This window comes from Grus americana, chromosome 27 (genome assembly GCF_028858705.1).
Source record: "Grus americana isolate bGruAme1 chromosome 27, bGruAme1.mat, whole genome shotgun sequence".
Classification (NCBI taxonomy): Eukaryota; Metazoa; Chordata; class Aves; order Gruiformes; family Gruidae; genus Grus; species Grus americana.
The window spans coordinates 982,120-1,001,718 of NC_072878.1; the positions used below are offsets into that span (position 1 = coordinate 982,120).

Sequence of the window (19,599 nt, forward strand, 5' to 3'; positions counted from 1 at the left end):
GCATCGCCTCTCTCCAGGCTCCTATTCAGAGGGGTCCCTGACCAAGGTGCAGCCCCAGCCCGGGGACAGTGAGGAGGAGGATGGTCTGGGGTCAGCACCAGGTAACGGGGAGCAGGAAGGGGTGGAGATCTCCTCCCTGCAGACTTGGGATGGACAGTGATGGCATTGTTAGAGTTGGGGAGGACACAGGCAGGGGTCTCCTGTGGTGCTGCCAAAACCAGTGTCTGAGCCCCATGTCCCTGCACATCCTCCCATCCTCTGCTCTGCAGGACGTGTCTTCTCATTCTCACCAACTCTCCTCTCCTTTCAGACGTCCCTGTCGGGCCCAGAGGTGACCCAGCAGATGGCTATGATGATGCCAGGGAGGTTTCTGACCCTGGGGAGGATCCTGCCTCTGGTCAGGGAGACTGGGAAATGCCCAGGGCCCCAGAGGAGGGAGCAGGGCCCAGGGATGCACCTGGAGGTGAGAGGGAAAGATAGCGCTGCCGGTTCCTGGGGTGCCATCCCTGCTGCTGGATGAATCACTGCCATACTGAGACCCCAAAATCCTGGGATGGGGGAACCTGCCCTGGGAGTTTTCCTTGGGGAGACCAGGTGTGGGAGAGGGATCTGACCATCTCAGGAGTGGTGAGGAAAAGGGGGGAAGGTGATGTAGAGACCAGGAGGGCACCTCATGGGACGAACGTGCAATGGGCTGCCTTGCTGCCTGCAGGGGCAAAGCTGCGCTGCCAGAGAAGTGCTGGGGCCCCTGGAGCGGAGGGAGATGCCTGGTCCCTGTCCCCGGAGAGCACAGGCTATGACGATGCTGACGAGGTGTCTCTGGCACATCCCCCTGAGGACACAAAGGCTGTGACACCAGAGCTCAGTGCCCAACAGTCCCTGGGCCCTGGGCCAGGACAGCCCGTCCCTGCCATGCAGCTGGGTGCAGCCAGGAGGGAGGAGAGGTCTGTGCAGCTGGGAGAGCCGTGAGCACCAGGGAACCGTCTGCCTTTACCCACGGGCAGCAGAAACAGCCGGGCATTGCCTCTGGTTTTATTCTCCTGTGTTTACCCCCTGCCTCCACATTTGTTCTTATTAAAAGCCTTTGGGGGTATGACCCAGAGCTGGTGCTTGCCTGCCCAGGTGTCGGGGTGTCTCCCTGAGGCTGATGGGGGGGAGCAGAGCACAAGGAGATGGCGGTGAGGAAGGGCCACGTCTTGGGGACAGTGGGTTCAGGGTCAGGCTGTGGAGCTGCGAGAGCCCATGTTCCCTGGGGAATATTCCTGCTGACAGAGACATTTCCATCCTGCCAGCCACAGTTTCCAGCAAAAATGGCTCCCTGCAAGGTCCCGTGATGCACCCCAGAGGGAGCGCCCATCTCCTCACCCAGGGGTTCCCCAGCTGCTCTTTCCCCCAGGCCCTGCCTGGGCCACACTGGTCCCGTGGCACAGAGGCCATGACAGAGCTGCTGTGTTGGGGTGAACCCTGGGCTGTGGCCCCACAGAAACGAGCCCTAAGGTGGCCACGGTGCCCTGAACACCCCATCCAGCCCCAGGGGGTCTTGTGTCCCATGGATCACCTCCCACAGTGGTTAGGAGGCAGCTCTGCTCCCCACTGTCCTGGCACAGGGTACAGAGGCACTTGCTGGGGCACACGGGGCTGGGATTGCCCCTTCCCTGGCTCTGCCAGGTCCCCAGTCTCCATGAGCTGTTCCCGCTCCCTTGGGCCCTCACAGACCTTGGAGCAGTGCTGGTAGATCCCCAGAGCTGCCTCCTTCCTGGGCAGGGACTGTAAGGCCCCACGGCAGCCCTGGGACCCCCTCGTCCTGCTGCGCTCCAGCCCCCAGCCCTGCCCTCCTGCTGCCTCCCAGGGGTGTCAGTGAGGGTTTGTGTCGGGGCAGTACCTGTGTGCAGGTGCAGGGGGGATGAGAGCAGGAGCAATGGGGGGACCTTTCCCTCAGTGCTGTGGGAGGCAGAGGAGGGACAGTCCAGGGGAGGGAGAAAGGATCCCCAGGAGACATGGGCTGCTGCCCAAAGCCATCATCCAGCCCCTGCTCTGGAGAAGGTCCTGTCTGGGAGGCGGCTAATTTGGGCACATTTCCATGGCAGAGGGTATTTTGTGTCCCTCCCCTAAAGCCGGCACTGCTGGGAGCTGAGCCAGGGTCCCTCTCCCTGGGCTGGGGCTTTCACCTGCCCCAGCTCCCATGGTCAGAGAAATGACTCACGCAGGAGCTGGGTAGGGAGAAGGGTTTGACACTTGGGCAGGAACCTGAAACCGAAACTGCCCTCCCAGGTCCCACTAGTGGGTCTTCAGACCCCTCAAGCTCTTCCCTGATGGGCTTCTCTGCTGCAGACCAGAAGGTGTGTTGGGTGTCCATTGCAGGGGAGCAGCCCCAGGTGGGTAGCACTGCAAACAGCAGGATCTGGCCCTAGAGCAGAAGAGGGGAGGAGGCAGCTGTCACCAAGAGCATCTCCCACAGCAGCTCCTTGCTGGGAGCTCCTCCACCCCTGGGGTAACCTTGAGGGATATGGGGGAAGCCCAGGGTCACAGACCCCTCTGCCCTGATCCTTAGAGCTTTCCTGCTGGCAGTCCCTGACCTTGTGAGATGCAGGGCTGGAGCCTCCCCCAGCTGTAGTTTCCCAAGGGATGGAAGCTGTGTTTGCTGTGCCCATGAGTGTCACCCATGATGATGACCTTGAGGGTCTCTCCCTGATAACTCTCCTCTCCTGAGGGATTTCCACAGCTGTGCTCTGCCCAGCATGGGGCAGCAGTGCAGAGGGTTGGGGTCTCACCATCAGGCCCCTTGTGTAGGTCCTGGGGAGCTGCTGCAGGAGCAAGCACAGATCTGGGGTACAGTGATGATCCCGCATTGCTGCAGAGAACAGACCCAGCCCTCAGGCCCAGACTGTTCAGGCCCCAAAATGCCCTGAAATGGGCTCTTTCTGCTCAGGTGTGCTGCCCCCTCACACACACCCCTGGGCTCTGTGGCTCATCTACCTGAGGAGGAGGAGGAGGAGGAGGAGGCAAAGCTCTGCCAGGTGCCAGAGTAAGGGAGAAATATTACCCCTGGGGGAGGGCAGAGCTGGCAGGGAGGTGGCATGGGGCAGACACTGGGCTCTTCTCCCTGGTCCCCACCTGGGGCGGCTTGAGTCCACAGGTCAGTGTCCATACTGGCACCAAACATCCTGTGTTCAGAAGATATCCCCACCCCACCACCCTTCTGTACTTCACTTTTATACCTTATTTCTCTGAATTTGGGCCCACTGTTCCTGGGGGGCACTGAGCACCCTGCAGTAAAAGGCCATGTCTCATGTCCCATTTGGGTTGCAGGTGGTTTTGGTGTGAGAACAGCTGAGGCACCATCTCCTGGCCCTTGCTGCCTGTGCATGGCTTTGGACAGGCCTGTGTCTCCCTGATCCCACCAGCATGGGCTGGACGGAGACACCAAACCCCCAGGAACAAGAGGTGGGTAGCAGCCCCAGCAGTCCCACCTCTGCAGGGCTGTGCCTGACCTCAGCACCTCTGGGTTCCTCTGCTCAAGGCAGTGGTGATGGCAGAGGGAAAGAGACCTGGAGACAGGGACAGGGTAAGAAATGCCATTCCACCAGCTGGGAGTCCCACAGGCCTGTCCAGGCTGGTCCAGCTCAGACACCCCTAGCTGCTGGCACAGGGGGGTGTTTCCCAGCTGGGATGGGATCTGCACCTGAGCTCAGGTCCAGCACCCCTGGGAGGTGGCTCAGCAGAGGCAGCGCACACAGCCCTCCTCACCCCACAGACAGGCCCTGGGTGGGCAGGGCAGGCCCACAGTGCCTGGAGAGGACCAGTGCTCCAGCTCCAGCCTGTGCCCGCCTGAGGCTGGGCACTGGGGGAAAAAGCACCCTTGGAGATGCCGGGGATCGAACCCAGGACCTCCCACATGCGAAGCGGGCGCTCTGCCGCTGAGCTACATCCCCTTCACGCCTGCCAGCAGGACAGACACTCTGCTGCTGTGACATGTCTATGACAAGCACAGCCCTGTTGTCCCCTGGGTGCCCGGGGACCCTCTGCAGAAAACAGCATTTGAAGCCTCCTGAGATGGGGGAAGTCAGGACAGCCTCTCCACAGGGGCCTGATCCTGGCACAGGGGTGCACTGCAGAGCATTGCCCCTTCCACATCTCGGCAGGGCAATGGGGCAGAAGGAGGCTCTTGCTGCAGGCGCTGCTCCCACGCTCTGACCCACTCTGGGCTTGATGGAGAGGAGAAAACCCCCGAGCCTCCTCTGCCACCCAGGGCAACAGCCATCTGTCTCCCATCTGTCCCCAGCTCCACAGGAGGAGCAGAGCAACAGGGTGAGGGAAACACCCTCCCTGGGGTGAGGTGTCCCCAGGCTCTGATGGCACCCCAGGGTGTGCGGTGGGGGGCCATGGGGACAGAAATCTCTCACCCCCTCATCCAGGTACCGAGCCTCCCCCTGCACCCCCCTCCCTGCCAGCATCCCTGGAGGTGGGGTGAAGGGCAGGCTTCCATCGCCCTGGGGCTGATGCCCAGAGAGGAGCACAGAGGTGTTTCATCAGTCATTGCAGCAGGCGGGTCAAGGAGGGCAAGAAACTCTGCTCAGGACAGCGTGTGACTACACACGACGCCCATGCACTGCAGTGGGTGATCCTCAGCACGGCTTGGTCAGCTGTCCTGGGCACATCAGAGGTCTCGCTGCGACAGACCTCCAGAGGAAGGATGCTGCCATTCAGGCCTCAGCTCCAGGGAGTGCCTCTGCCTGGGAGTGGGGGGGGACAGTGGCCTCTGGTCTGGGAACTGAGAACCAGGTGAAGGGGGGTGTGAGGAGAGGAGCAGTCTGTGCACCATGGAGAATGACAAAGAGGAGAGAGACAGAGTCTTTGCAGAGACTGTGCAGCAGAGAGACCTCGATCCCTGTGGAGCAGGGAAGGAGGGAGAGCTGGAGACCACCCCAGAGGAGCACTGAATGGAGAGTCCTGCCCAGGGGGAGGCTGGGGACTCGTGGTGCTGGAGGAAGGCTCCTTCTGAGCTGCAGGGCTGCAGCTACAGAGCAGGGACAGTGCTCTGGCAAGAGGTGAAGGAGCAAGCAGGGCTGGGGCAGGCTGGAGGAAGGCAGACAGGTCTGCAAGAATCTGAGGGAGAAAATGATTGCTGAAGCCCGGGGTTGAACCAGGGACCTTTAGATCTTCAGTCTAACGCTCTCCCAGCTGAGCTACTTCAGCCCTGCCCCAGCAGCCCTGGTCCCTGTGCCACCCGTGCCAGGCCACAGGCTGGCACCCAGGAGGAGTGCTCCTCAGGGAGGTTCCCAGGGGAAAGCTGTGCCCAGCCCTGAGCAGAGGGGACCTGGCTCCTCCCTGACCCCAAGGCCAGGTGGGCTCCAGCTTTGGTGGAGGCCAGCTTACACTGGGCGTGCCAAGATGTCTGTGGGCCTTGTACAAACGGGACAGTGGTGAAGGTAAATGGGCAGACCAGGCATGTGCAACTGCAAAGGCTGAGGGTTGAAGAAGCGTGGGGCTGGTGGAAGACCTTACCTCCTTCCCCAGGGAAGGCCTCCTCCCACTCTTTTCTCCCTGGCTCCACTTCACTCACTCCTTCATGCCCAACTCCTCTATCTCCTCCCCGCTGAGCAGCGCAGGGGGATGGGGAATGGGGGTTGTGGTCAGTCCATAACAGTTGCTCTCTGCTGCTCCTTCCCTCTAAGACTTTTCCCATGGGATCCCTCCTATGGGCTACAGTCCTTCAAGACAAACCCGCTCCAGCATGGGCTGTCCTCCATCCAGCATTCTTTCAGGAATTGTCCAACATCTTCAGTGTTGGGTCCTCCACGGACTGCAGGGCTTACTTTGCCCACCATGGGTTGCAGGGAAATACCGGCTCTACTCTGATATTCTCCATGGGCTGCAGGAAACTATCTGCTCTTGTGCCTGGAGCACCTCTTCCCCCTCCCTCTTCACCAACCTTGGTGCTTGCAGGGCTGTTTCTCACATTTTTTCTCCCTTACTCCTCTCCCATTCTGGCAGTTGTGTCCTTTCTTAAATATGCTTTTGTAAAGGTCCTACCAGCTTCACTGATGGGCTCGTTTTTGTGCAGTGGTGGTCTGCTTGGAGCCTGCTGGAACCAGCTCTGTCTGGCATGGGGAGGCAGCCCCTGGTGTCTTCTCACAGAGGACACCCCCGCATCCCCCCTGCTGCCAAACCCTGGACACCACCACCAATACACAGTGTAAATCTTTGCCTTGCTGAATGACATCCCCTTCCTCTTCCCTCATCCACAAATACAATTTACTCGCTGGGGAGGAAGAGAGAGAACAGAGAAGGCCTTGATGCTGTGCAAACATGGTCCAGCAATAGCTACAACATCGGTGTGTTGGCAACTCTGTTTTGGTGACAAATCCTAAACACAGCACCACGGGGGCTGCCGTGAAGAAAATTAACTCCATCCCAGCCCAAACCAGTACAGTGTGCCTGGAAGAATGTTTCCAGGATTAGCTGCTCTATCTCCTTCCCAGGGAGAGAGGTGAGGCTGACTGGCCGGTAGTTCCCTGGGTCCTTCTTCTTGCCCTTCTCGAAGACAGGAGGGACATGTGGTTTCTTCCACTCTTTGGAGGACTGTATTGTGCACACACACGTGAACTGAGGCAAGAGTCCTCCCACCACCTGTGGGTTTGTGGCAGGTATGGGAGGAAGCTGAGTCCCTGTGACGGATCCACTCGGCTCCCTGACCAAACCAGCAGTAGTTTGGTTCAGGTCCAAAGGAGGTAAAGGCCCAGGTGTAACCTGGCCAACAACTTCTCTAGTTCCAGTCTGGTCTCTGAAAACAGGAGCAGAGGGACATGGTGAGCATTGATGTATATGGGCTTGGAAACTGGAACACCCATCACACGATTAAGACATGAGTAACAGGTGGTTCCTCCAAGACTCATTTATCAAGGAACAAAGAAAGTTGTGGGTACAAGGAGTCTCATGCATACCTTTCCCATCACATGGAATTTGCCTGTGAGCCAACCACTCTATTCCATAAATGTGGCAGCCTAAGGGTATCTTCTTTGAGCTCTCCCTGCTAAGCAGCTGGCTGCCCAGCGGTGGTCTCTCCTTGAGCTGGGACACCTCTCAAGGTTACTCCTCGAGGCTGAGACCTCTTACCCGCTGCAGATCTTTGCTAAGTGACTGATATCGTGCTTAACCTTGTGTAAGAGTGCACTAAGATTTTGTATTGGTGACTTTGATTCTGTTTTGGTAGCTGTGAATCATTGTTATATCCTCTGTGCAGTAAGGAATAGAGTGATCCTTGCCATCCAACTTTGTTAAGGTGCAGTAAAACCGCTTTTGCTGATACTTCTGGCGGTGGTTCTTTAATTGGTCTAAATTGCCCGTCTGTGACAAACTGGTGTAGTCAGCAGGAGTCTGGATCAGGATTTGCGACAGGAGACCTTACTGCAGCCATACACTGTATATAAAGCTGGCTTATGAGAAGATGAAGAGAGACTTTTTACCAGGGCCTGTAGTGATAGGACAAGAGGCTTTTAAACTGGAAGAGGGTAGGTTTAGATTGAACATAAGGAAGAAATTTTATCTGGTGAGGGTGGTGAGACACTGGCAGAGGTTGCCCGGAGAAGTTGTGGATGCCCCATCCGTGGAATTGTTCAATGCCAGGTTGGATGGGGCTTTGAGCAACCTGGTCTAGTGGAGGGTGTCTCTGCACATGACAGGAGGTTTGGAACTAGATGATCTTTAGAGATTTTGTTCCAACCAAAACCATTCAATGATTCTATGATCCTGTTCTTATCAACTTCCCTCTTCTCAGCATCAAGCAGATGAGCAGAAGTTCAGCAAGAGAATAGTCAAGGGCTGTGAACACAGGTGCAAGGGAGAACACCCTGGCATGACCTGCCTCCCAGCCTCACATCACCCTGGGTGGAGATGACATGGATCCTGCATCTATGTCATGGTGTTGTCACTCAGGTCTCCGGATCCCTTTGGGAGGCCCTGGGGTGTCTGCCCCACACCAGCTCTTGGCTTTCCTGGAGGTTCGGTGCTGTGTTTGCCCACTGAGTGGAGTTGTGTTTGGCACCCAGGCACCTGGCATGGCACTAGAGTGGCACGAATGGCATGAAAATGTGAGCTCAGAAATAAAAGTCTTCAGTGCAGGGGTGTGGGTGTGCCTTAGCTTTATAGTGACTGGAGCTTTAGTGAGTACATTGGAGAGAGATAGAGAGACCCGGGGCACTCCTCGCTTTGATCAGCTCAGGAACGTATTGCACAAGGCACGTTCAGGTGCCCTAAACCTCTGGGGTCACTGCGGGTGGCCAAGGATCTCCTCCTTCTCCCTCTGGCCCTCAGCTGATGCTCAGGAAGGAGGTGGGCATTCTCAGAGATTTTCCATCAGACCTCGCAAACACTTGCACATGTCTTGGACCAACCCTAGCACTTCGGTCATCACAAAATGTCTGTATGTGAGCTCGTGAGTCCCCGCTGAATAAAGGCAAAGGCTCCGAGCAGGGGCTCACGCGCTGGTAACTCTGTTGTGCACACCCGAACTGAACCAGGAGGATTCCCAGCTCCTCTGGGTCTGTGAGGTTGAAGTGGGGAGCTGAATCCCGCTTCATCCAAGGGCTTCCTGGTCAGGAGGAGATGCCTCATTGCCTCAGCTGAACCCCTGCCCTGCACAAGGGAAGCCATCCCCTCCCTGTCCCTGTCTGTGTGTCCTTTTTCTTTCTCATCGGTGTCCAGAGGGGGACACTGACACCTGTCATAGAGAGCCACCCTCTGGAAGGACCAACCGTGCTGCTGCAATCAGTCTCTCTCCACTGTTGGTGATTGCTTCAGGCGATGTTGCAGCATGTTCCCCAGGGGTGACCCCGGTGCCTTTCAGGAGCTGCCAGCCGCAGAGCCACAGGGACATCTGCAGTGAGCCCAGAGAGGGCAGAGAAAGTGGTGCCTTGGGCTGGTCCTCTGCTGCTGCTGAGCTGGGCTGGGCTCCTGGGAAGGAGGGAGCTCATGGCAAGAGGGCAGCGCTGAAGAGAGACAGCTCTGCCCAGGAGCAGCTCCTCTGCAAAGCGCAGCAGGGCTGAGGGCACTGCCTGCAGGCACCAAGTGAGACAGCGGGAGGTTAAAGGCAATCTGGGTGGGAGGATGCTGAGAGCTCACAGAGAAATCTTCACCGCTGTGGACGTGTTCTGTCTCTGGCTGCAGGGCAATGCACAGGAGTGTCCTGATGGCACCTCCCAGAGCTGGCACATCCCATGCTTGGTGTAGAGGAGAGGGACGTGCTCTGGAGCAAGGATTTCCTGCTTTACTGTTAGAGGGACAGGGGGGCACGACCCCTGCCTTCTCCCAGGGAAGGCTGCAGGGGTGTGAAGCCAGGTGTACCCCCAGGGGTGCCCAGGGCTGTCCTTCCGAGCAGGTTTCCTGTGCCCTGGGGGGCTGTGTGCTGGGACAGGGACTCAGCCACCTGCCAGGATCAGCACTCAGCCTGCCCGGGGGGCTCGCAACAGCACGGGGGGAGAGGCTCTGGGTGGAAGGAGCGATCCTCAGAAGGGCAGAGACTTTGCTGTTCAGAGGGCACTGCATGGGTCAGAGCTGTTCACAGCTCCAGATCACCCAAGGACATTTCTGAGGAGATGCTTCAAGGAGAAGGTCAAGGCAGGGATTAATATAAAGATAAGGAGATATCCTAAGTCTGACTTTTCAACTTCCTACTCTTGGGCAATGGGAGGGGAGAAATGAAAAAGGAGCTCTCCAGAACAAACAAGTCAGTGAGACTCCTGAACTGTCACTTCGAGTGATCGCTAGGTCTACCAAGAGCCTCCGAAAGTGCCTTCAGCCACTTCTCTTCCTATGGACAGCACCTGCATCACCTTTGCTGGACTCACCAGGGTTGTTCTGACCTGCCCTTTTCCACCTGCCAAGAAGAATGTGCACCCAGCCAGTGCCCTGAAAACAGACATGTTTGTGTAGAGCCCAGGTGAGTGCACAGAGGTTGGGATGGGGGCTGTGAGAGGTGATGGGAAAAAGACATGGGAAAGGGAAACATCTCCCAGGAGAAAAATCTCCAGGCAGCAGGGATATGATCAGGGAATGAGAGGAAACTAAACCCAGAAATGTTGTGGAAGGGGGAATTCAGAAAACTCTGTATCATCCCCTCCATTGCAGACCCCTTCCTCTGAGAAAGCCCTCTTGCCTCCTTTCCCTCCAAGCAAAGCCTCTGCCTTCAGGGTGGTGGGGTCCAAGACATGGACCACCTCCTCTGCAGCCAGAGCCCCAGCAGAGCTGTGGTGCAGCTCTCCAGCCACGTGTCCATTTGCCTCAGCAGATCACAGGGGCTTAGAGCAACTGCTGATCAATGTTGATGCCTGGGAGGTGGTCTGAACAGTTGAGTAAGGGTAATGCTTTCCTGGGTGCCTGGCTATCTCGTGAGTTCCCACCTGCAGTACCGTATCCATCTCTGGGGTCCCCAGAACAAGACAGACATGGAGCGAGTCCAGAGGAGGGCCACAAAGGTGATCAGAGGGCTGGAGCACCTCTCCTATGAAGACAGGCTGAGAGAGTTGGGATTGTTCAGCCTGGAGAAGAGAAGGCTCCAGGGAAACCTTCTTGCAGCCTTCCAGTACCTGAAAGGGGCTACAGGAAAGCTGGAGAGGGACTGTTTATCAGGGAGTGTAGTGGTAGGACAAAGGGGAATTTGGTTTAAACTAAAAAAGGGTAGATTCAGACTAGATATTAAGAAAATAGGGTGTCCCTACCCATGGCAACGGTCTTGGAACTAGATGATCTTTAAGGTCCCTTCCGACCCAAACCATTCTATGATTCTATGATTTCCCCATGTTTCTCCACTTGTCTGTGTTATCTCTATTGCTATCTTGTTCTAGCTGTCAGGCTCTCTGGGGATGGAGTTTCAGCTGCAGAGTAGCACATTGACATTGTGAGTCGTCCCGTGCAGGTGTGTCCATGGAACTGAGGTGTCCCAGCTTTCACCTGTGGGGCTGTGGGGAATGCAGCCTGTGGGGCTGGGGAATGAGCTGGGTTTTTTTGTTAGTCAGATGCCACCGTTAGGACACTTGGCTATCTCCTTGAGTTGTCCTTCCCAGCTGTGAGCTGCCCTCCAAAATACAAACCTGTCCCATAGCCGCTTTGTGTTATCTGAAAGTCCCACAGAGAAGGACAGCGACGCTACAACCAAGGAAATGCTGTTGGGCTGGTGAAATGATCCATGCGTGTCCTTGGCTAGCAGTGGGGTGCTGAGAGCTTGAGAAAGGGTGAGACATTTAGTGGTCTGCAGTGGGTGCCTCTGCTCTCAGCAGTGTCTAGTGACTTTTCAGGGTAACATGGGATTGTGATCACCCTCCATCTGAAAATGGTGTATTCCAGGGTAGATGGGAACAAGACGAAAGGACAGACCAGCTCCCCTCATTCTGCTCTAAGCCACAGTCAATCCTCTTGCTTTGCAGGACTTGCTGTGTTCTCCCCGAGTGCAGAAGAAATGCTGAAGGTCTCTGACGTCCAAGAACACTCCCCAGCTGTGATGGGGGGAGCTGTAAAAAAACCCCAAACATCTCAACTGGCATTTGCCATCCTCATTCCTTAGGACTGGGATATCAGATGCTGACACTCCCTTCTGTGTTAGGACTGTTTTCATCTGACAAAGTCAAACACCATGACTGGCCTCCAACCCCACGATACCAATGAACCCACTGCTGCAGAGCAGGGCTGACTCCAGCCAGCATCAACCAGTGCTCCAGCCACAGAGCTGAGGACAGTCTCCTGGAAAAAGAAAAGGATGTGTGTGTGTGTGTGTAGCAGAGGGAGTATTCATGGGACATAGCTTTGAATTTGCTCAAAATGCTCTCCCCTAACTTATTGTGTTTTCCTCCTTGAACAGTGCCCCATGCTCAGAGGCAGCAAATGTCCAACAGCAGCTCCATCACCGAGTTCCTCCTCCTGGTTTTCACAAGCACACGGGAGCTGCAGCTCTTGCACTTCTGGCTCTTCCTGGGCATCTACCTGGCTGCTCTCCTGGGCAATGGCCTCATCATCACCGCCATAGCCTGTGACCACCACCTCCACACCCCCATGTACTTCTTCCTCTTCAACCTCTCCATCCTCGACCTGGGCTCCATCTCCACCACTGTGCCCAAAGCCATGGCCAATTCCCTCTGGGACATCAGGGCCATCTCCTACGCAGGATGTGCTGCACAGGCCTTTCTGTTTGTTTTTTTCATTTCAGCAGCATTTTATCTTCTCACCGTCATGGCCTATGACCGCTACATTGCCATCTGCCAACCCCTGCACTATGGGACCCTCCTGGGCAACAGAGCTTGTGTCCACATGGCAGCAGCTGCCTGGGGCAGTGGGTTTCTCAATTCTGTGCTGCACACGGCCAATACATTTTCTATACCACTCTGCCAAGGCAATGCTGTGGACCAGTTCTTCTGTGAAATCCCTCAGATCCTCAAGCTCTCCTGCTCACACTCCTACCCCAGGGAAGTTGGGCTTTATGTCATTAGTGCCTGTTTATTTTTTGTGTGTTTCATTTTCATTGTGCTGTCCTATGTGCAGATCTTCAGGGCTGTGCTGAAGATCCCCTCTGAGCAGGGACGGCACAAAGCCTTTTCCACGTGCCTCCCTCACCTGGCCGTGGTCTCCTTGCTTGTCAGCACCGGCATGTTTGCCTACTTTAAGCCCCCCTCCATCTCCTCCCCATCCCTGGACCTGGTGGTGACTGTTCTGTACTCGGTGGTGCCTCCAGCAGTGAACCCCCTCATCTACAGCATGAGGAACCAGGAGCTCAAGGATGCACTGAGGAAGCTGAAGAAACTGTGAAGTTGCTGCTTTGAGTTTCAGGCAGGTAAAAACTCTCCCGTCTTCCAGTAGTCTGTCACAATGCCTCTTTAGCCAACTCTTTCATTGTCTTTATATCTGGCCTTTCCTTTCTCTCTGTCTCAAAGAGTTCTTGTATGGATGGTCCTTGTGGAAGGCAGAGCTCAGCAGGGACTGCTTGTACTTAGCATACAGTTGAGGTGTGTGGTTTATGGTTTCCCAAATTGAATCATATTTTACTTTTGTTTCTTGGTAATGAAGAGAAATCTTTCTGTGTCTGTGAGCAGCCAGTTCTCTGAGGAAAGCAGGTGGGAGTTGGTTCAAAGGAGCTGTACTATCCAGCTGCACAATTCAATGGAGAAGTCTGATGTCAGGAGAAGTGATGCAAGTCCCAGGTGCTGATGGTGGGCTTGGGGCGGTGGGGAGAAAGGTTGTCCATACAGTGTTGGAGCTCAAGGAGACTGCTTTTCCTACCTGCCCAGATCTCCTTAGGTGGCCATCTGGATCAATATGAACTGGAGAATGCTGCTATCACCTCTTCTCTGTAAACAAAATATTTATAAAAACCTCTTTAAACAGCAAAAATCCTCTGCCATTAAATGCGCACTGAAATCTCCCTTTTTAGCTACCAATTAGCTTAACAAGTCTTGGAGTCTTGAAGAAAAGTCCAGGAAGAGACAAAGCACTTGAGGGATCTCTGCATTTTAATGAGCCTCCTGGTGTATTTGATGCTGAGTGCGTGAAGCTTCAACGCTGAGAGAAGGTTGCACAAACTGCTCAAGAAGGTAAAGTCAGAAGCAAACACTGAACTTTCTTGGAGTATTAATTATTCCCACGGGGGGCCATTACCAACAAAGCTTCCCCATGGACTCGTGATTTAGAAAATGTTAGCTGAAACTTAGCACTAGCAATTTAAACATTGATAACTGCAGTAGACAAAGCCTATAGACCGCTGTACATGAACTGTAAGAACCATGTTACAACAGGCCAAAAAGCTAATCGGCCGAAACCGACCTAAGAGGATGTGAAACAGGGTATAGAACCACTGTATATTGTATAAGATGACCATTTAGAAACCGCTTAGTAACAAAACAGCAAACAAATTAAACAAAAAAAAAAAAAAAGGCAAGAAGACCCCAGTCCTTCCTCTTACTATTGGTCTGAACTGTCGTGTGAGGCGTGGGGAACTTAGATTGTAAGGGTAAAATTGCCAAGTGATTTCTTTGTTCAGGCTCCCTCTTTGGAGGCAGGCAGAGGAAAGTGCAGGTGACTCTGATGCTGAGAAAAGCCTTGATGTGTTTCATCAAGCCAAACTCCAAGCCCTGACCCCCAGCCTCTGGGAAGGGAGATCCTGTCCTTCATGCATGGCTCAGGGTTTTCCTGGGGTGGTGGGATGTGGGGTGTGCAATGTCCAGTGAAGGACCGTGGTACAAAACCTCCTGGCATCTCCAGAGTGTGCAAGGTGGCAACAAGGCTCCAGTGTCATGAGGACAAGGTGTCTCCTCATAGGCCTCACTGACAGAGACAACTGCCATAGCCAAGGGGACAAAGATCTCCATCCTGCTAAGCTTTTCTGCCTTGCCAGTGCCCTCGGCCATCTCCACCTCGGGCTTTCCTACACTGTCCCATGCCTCCTTTGTTTCCCTGCAGGCTGTAAACACCCATCTCATTTTCCCACCTTGCCCTCACCCTGTCATGTCCCTCCCTGTACTACTGATGTCTCTCCTTGAAAGACTAAGCCATGACATGATCACAGACCCTTGCTGGGTGATCTGTTGCACCACAGCACTACCCTTTGAGTGACATTTCTATCTTCTTCTTGTGTCCAGGATAGACATCCCAAGCCGCACTTTGTAGCTTTGTCCTGCTTTATTCCACTACAGAGAAACTCTCCGTCATCTCTGAAACCACTCTTAGAATCATAGAATCATAGAATGGTTTGGGTTGGACGGGATCTCAAAGATCATCTAGTTCCAACCCCCCAACTGCGGGCAGGGACACCCTCCGCTAGACCACGTTGCCCAAAGCCTCATCCAGCCTGGTCTTAAACACTTCCAGGGATGGGGCCTCCACCTCTCTGGGCAATCTGTTCCAGGGCCTCACCACTCTAACAGTAAAGAATTTGTTTCTCACATCTAATCTAAACTGACCGTCCTTCAGCTTAAACCCATTACCCCTTGTCCTGTCACTACACTCCCTGATAAACAGTCCCTCACCATCTTTCCTGTAGGCCCCCTTCAGGTACTGGTAAGCCACAATTCGATCTCCCCGGAGCCGCCTTTTCTGCAGGCTGAACAATCCCAACTCTCTCAGCCTGTCCTCATAGGAGAGGTGCTCCAGCCCTCTGATCATCTTCATGGCCCTCCTCTGGACTCGCTCCAACAGCTCCATGTCTTTCTTGTACTGGGGACCCCAGAGCTGGACACAGTACTCCAGGTGGGGTCTCACAAGAGTGGAGTAGAGGGGCAGGATCACCTCCCTCGACCTGCTGGTCATGCCTCTTTTGATGCAGCCCAGGACACGGTTGGCTTTCTGGGCTGCAAGCGCACACTGCTGGCTCATGGTGAGCTTCTCATCAATCAATACCCCCAAGTCCTTCTCCTCAGGGCTGCTCTCAATCCATTCCTCACCCAGCCTATAGCTGCGCTTGGGATTGCGCCAACCCACGTGCAGGACCCTGCACTTGGCCTTGCTGAACTTCATGCGGTTCACACAGGCCAACCTCTCCAGCCTGTCAAGGTCCCTCTGGATGGCATCCCTTCCCTCCACTGTGTCGACCACACCACACAGCTTGGTGTTGTCAGCAAACTTGCTGAGGGTGCACTCAATCCCACTGTCCATGTCACCGACAAAGATGTTGAACAGTGCCGGTCCCAGTACCGGCCCCTGAGGGACGCCACTCGTCACTGTTCTCCACTTGGACATTGAGCTGTTGACCACAACTCTTTGAGTGCGACCACCCAGCCAAGATCTTATCTACTGAGTGGTCCCTCCATCAAATCCATGTCTCTCCAATTTAGAGACAAGGATGTCATGCGGGACAGTGTCAAATGCTTTGCACAAATCCAGGTAGATGACTTCAGCTGCCCTTCCCTTATCCACCAATGCTGTAACCCCATCATAAAAGGCCACCAAGTTTGTCAGGCATGATTTGCCCCTAGTGAAGCCGTGCTGGCTGTCACCAATCACCTCCTGGTTTTCCATGTGCCTGAGCATAGTCTCCAGGAGGGTCTGCTCCATAATCTTGCCAATCACGGAGGTGAGACTGACCGGCCTGTAGTTCCCTGGTTCTTCCTTTTCACCCTTCTTAAAAATGGGGGTTATGTTCCCCCTCTTCCAGTCGGCGGGAACTTCGCTGGATTGCCAGGACTTCTCAAATATGATGGAGAGTGGCCTGGCCGCTTCATTCGCCAGTTCCCTCAAGACCTGCGGATGCATCTCATCAGGTCCCATGGACTTGTGCACCTTCAGGGTCCTTAGATATTCTCCAACCTGATCTTCTCTTCCAGCAGTCACAGGCTATTGCTACAGTGCCCTGAGCCCCCCACGGCACGAGGCTAAAGGAGCAGAGGTCCCTCTGTCTCTGCACACAGGTCATGTGCTTCAGGCCCTGAAGGCCATCTTGGCAGACCTCCTCTGGACCCTCTCCAGTTCCTCTCCACTCTTCCAGGAAAAGGAGCCCCACACCAGGACACATTGTTCCAGATTTTATCACAACCGTGCTGAATCAAGGGAGGGAGGTAACTCCCCTCGTCTGGGTGGCCACGCTTTGGTGCATGCAGCCCCATAGGCAGCTGGCCTTGTTCATGGTGAGCATGCTCCACCGGCTCCCATGGCATCTCCTATAGTGTCCATGGCCTTCTCCTCAGGGTCACTCCCCAGGCAGTCAGGTCCCAGCTTGCCCTGATGCATGGGCTTATTCTGCCCCTGATGCAGGACTGGGCACTTCTCCTTGAAAAACTTAGTAGGGTTTCTGTTGGCCAAATCCCAGAGTTTCTCAAGGTCTCCATAGACTGAAGCTTCATTGTGCCAGCTCTTAATACATGGGTGTAGGTGGCTCACCCTACCCAGTGACGCCTCTAACAAGACGACAGCACAAGGAATTGCAGGACAGGACAGATAATAAAAGGAGGTACTAATTTATTGGACTTTCTGACCAAGGTAGGAATTCCCAGTGCAGCCATCCCAGAAACACCCAACGAGGGCACTAGGCAAGCAAAGCCAGGACCAGTGGGTCAAGGGGAAACAGGTGGGCTGTTTGTGTGGGAGGATTTGAGGAAGACCAAAGAGAAGAACTTGGGAGGGAGAGAAGGCGGCAAGACAAAATAGGAGGTAAAGCAAAGGTTCAGATGAGGGCTGTTTGGGGGCACCTGTGGAGCAGCCCTGAGCCTGAGCAGGGCAATCAGCCCAGCTGGGTACCCTTCTGATGTGCCTGTGCAGTAATGCACAGTGTGTGGGGAGCAAACAGGAGGAGTCAGGAGTCTGTGGGGAGTTCTTGAGCTGCGGTCTCATGGGGAGAACTGAGATGTGGTCAGACAGCTGACACCACTGGAGTGTGGCCATGGGTAGAAGCAGCCTCTTTAGGAAGGACGAGGCAGGTCAGTGACTAGGAGTTGCCCTGAAAGTGAACAAGCAGCAGGCCTGCATGGAGTTCTGCCTAGTGACAGATGATGAGCCAGGTGAGAGCTGATGGGTCGGGATTAACAGACAGACCAACATGGGTGACGTTGTAGTTGGTGTCTGCTATGGACCAATCTTATTAGGAGAAGAAGCAGATGAGGCTTCTTCAGACACCTGAAAGAAGCTTCACATTCTCAGGCCTTGGCCCTCATTTTGGACTTCAGGCACTTGGCCATGGGCCTGGAGGCAGCACAATAGGGCACAAAACACGCAGGAGGTTACTGGAGGGCACCAATAACCTCCTGAACATTCAGAGAAGGTGTTAAGAAATGCCAAGGCCCACCTCAAGTTCAGTCTGGAAATTTAATCTGGATGTAAAGATATCAGGAAAGAATTTGAGAATGATGCCAGCAGCAAGAGGAAGGCTAGGGAGCACGTGAGCCTGCTGCTAGATGGGGCAGGGACCCTGGTGACAAAGGACTCAGGAAGGGCCAAGGTACTCAATGCCTTCTTCATCTCTGTCTTTACTGGTGAGACCAGCCTTCAGGAATCCCAGGCCCTCAAGACCAGAGGGAAAGTCTGGAGCATGGAAGATGTAGCCTTTGTGCAGGAATCACCGGTTAGGGAACACATTAAAAAAAAAATGGACATACATGAGCCCATGGGACCTGAGGGGATGCACTCATGAGCATTGAGGGAAAGCCACTTGAATTCATCTTTGAAAGGCCATGGGTCTTGCATGGTCAAGCAAATGTCAAGCATGCCTACAACATCCTGGGCTGTGTTCAGAACACTGCCAGCAGGTCAAGAGAGGTGATCCTTCCCCTCTAGTCCGCCCTGGTGAGGCCACACCTGGAGTGCTCTGTTCAGTGGTGGGCTCCTTAGTACAAGAGAGTAAGTGATCTCCCTCTCCTTATCTCAACCCACAAGGTGCTTTATCGTCTTCTCTCCTCCTGTCCTGTGTAGGAGAGGGAGTGATAGATCAGCTTGGTGGGCACCTCGAGGCCAGCCAAGGTCAACCCACCACACAAGTCTTGGGACTGGAAATGTGGAGGGGAAAAAAAAAAAAAAAAAAAAAAGAGGGATAAAGAAGAGAGAGAGGAAATAAGGGAAGTATTTTGAAGATTTAGAAAGTTTGGAAGACTTTTAGATAATCAGTTCAGGCAACAGGGTCATTGGCATCATAAATGATGAGCACAACTTTTGATTTCTCTTATTTTCCACAGGTTTGTACGCATGGCTTTAATTTCTAGAAAGCATCTTTTTTTCAAAAGACTTTTCTGGGCATGGTGGAGAGGGAAGAGATTAATAATCCTTAAAAAATAACCAAGAACACATAACGAAAACTGAAATATATCTTTTCGCAGTGAGTGATAACAACTGAGTTTAGTCCAAAACCAAGTTGTACAACTGTCTGGATGTGAAAAAGAGATTAAAAAATTGCTTATCTTTTAAAAAAAAAAAAAAAAAAATGTTACAGCTTTCCTTTGCCCAGCAGAGAAGGAACAAAGAAATGAAGTAGGTGGCCTTCACTTTTCATCCCCACTGAGACTGCTTCACATCACAGGCTCCAAAACTGTTTCCAGAAGTCTGTACTACAAGGCTGAAGTACCACGAGGTGTCTTTTTGTTGCCCTATGTGGGATGCCAGACTTGTCCAAGCTTTTTGGTGCTGAATACAGGGTCATTATGAGCACCAGAAAGGGCCCAGGGGGATCCGAATTTGGTGAAAATGGATTGAACAACTTGCTTATCTTGTACTGATAAACGCTGGACCTGAACAGGGGCAGGAGATGAGCAATTTGTTCATCTTAACAAGCTGCAGCGCCTGACGGGTCTACTCCTCAATCAACTAAGTGACCCCTGGGGTGAGGGGACCTTCACAGCCTGATGTTACTTCGGTAAAACTAAACAGACCACCGCACCTCTGTACTGAATGCCTTTGTTCTCCGCTACTCCCCCCTCAGCCCCGATCAACTGCGCAACAAGCCTTGTCAAGGGCCAATCGGCACACAATACCTGACTTAGTCCCACCTCACCAAAATATAAATCTGGCATTTAGAATCCTCTTATTTTTGAGACGCGAACTCCAAGTATCCAGAGGGGTCGACGGTCCTGGACCTCTCTCCTCCCAAGTAGGGATGCCTCTTTGTAAGACTTGCGCCTCCGATTATGTTGGATGTTACCCTGG

The 19,599-nt window shown here is 54.0% G+C and overlaps 2 non-coding genes across 2 annotated transcripts; both read right to left on the reverse strand.

The window, feature by feature from the left end:
- Window positions 1–3,860: 3,860 nt before the first annotated feature.
- On the reverse strand, window positions 3,861–3,932 carry TRNAA-CGC (transfer RNA alanine (anticodon CGC)). The gene has a single exon. It is a non-coding gene; the product is annotated as a tRNA-Ala (tRNA).
- A 1,191-nt stretch (window positions 3,933–5,123) lies between these two features.
- On the reverse strand, window positions 5,124–5,196 carry TRNAF-GAA (transfer RNA phenylalanine (anticodon GAA)). The gene has a single exon. It is a non-coding gene; the product is annotated as a tRNA-Phe (tRNA).
- Window positions 5,197–19,599: the final 14,403 nt, after the last annotated feature.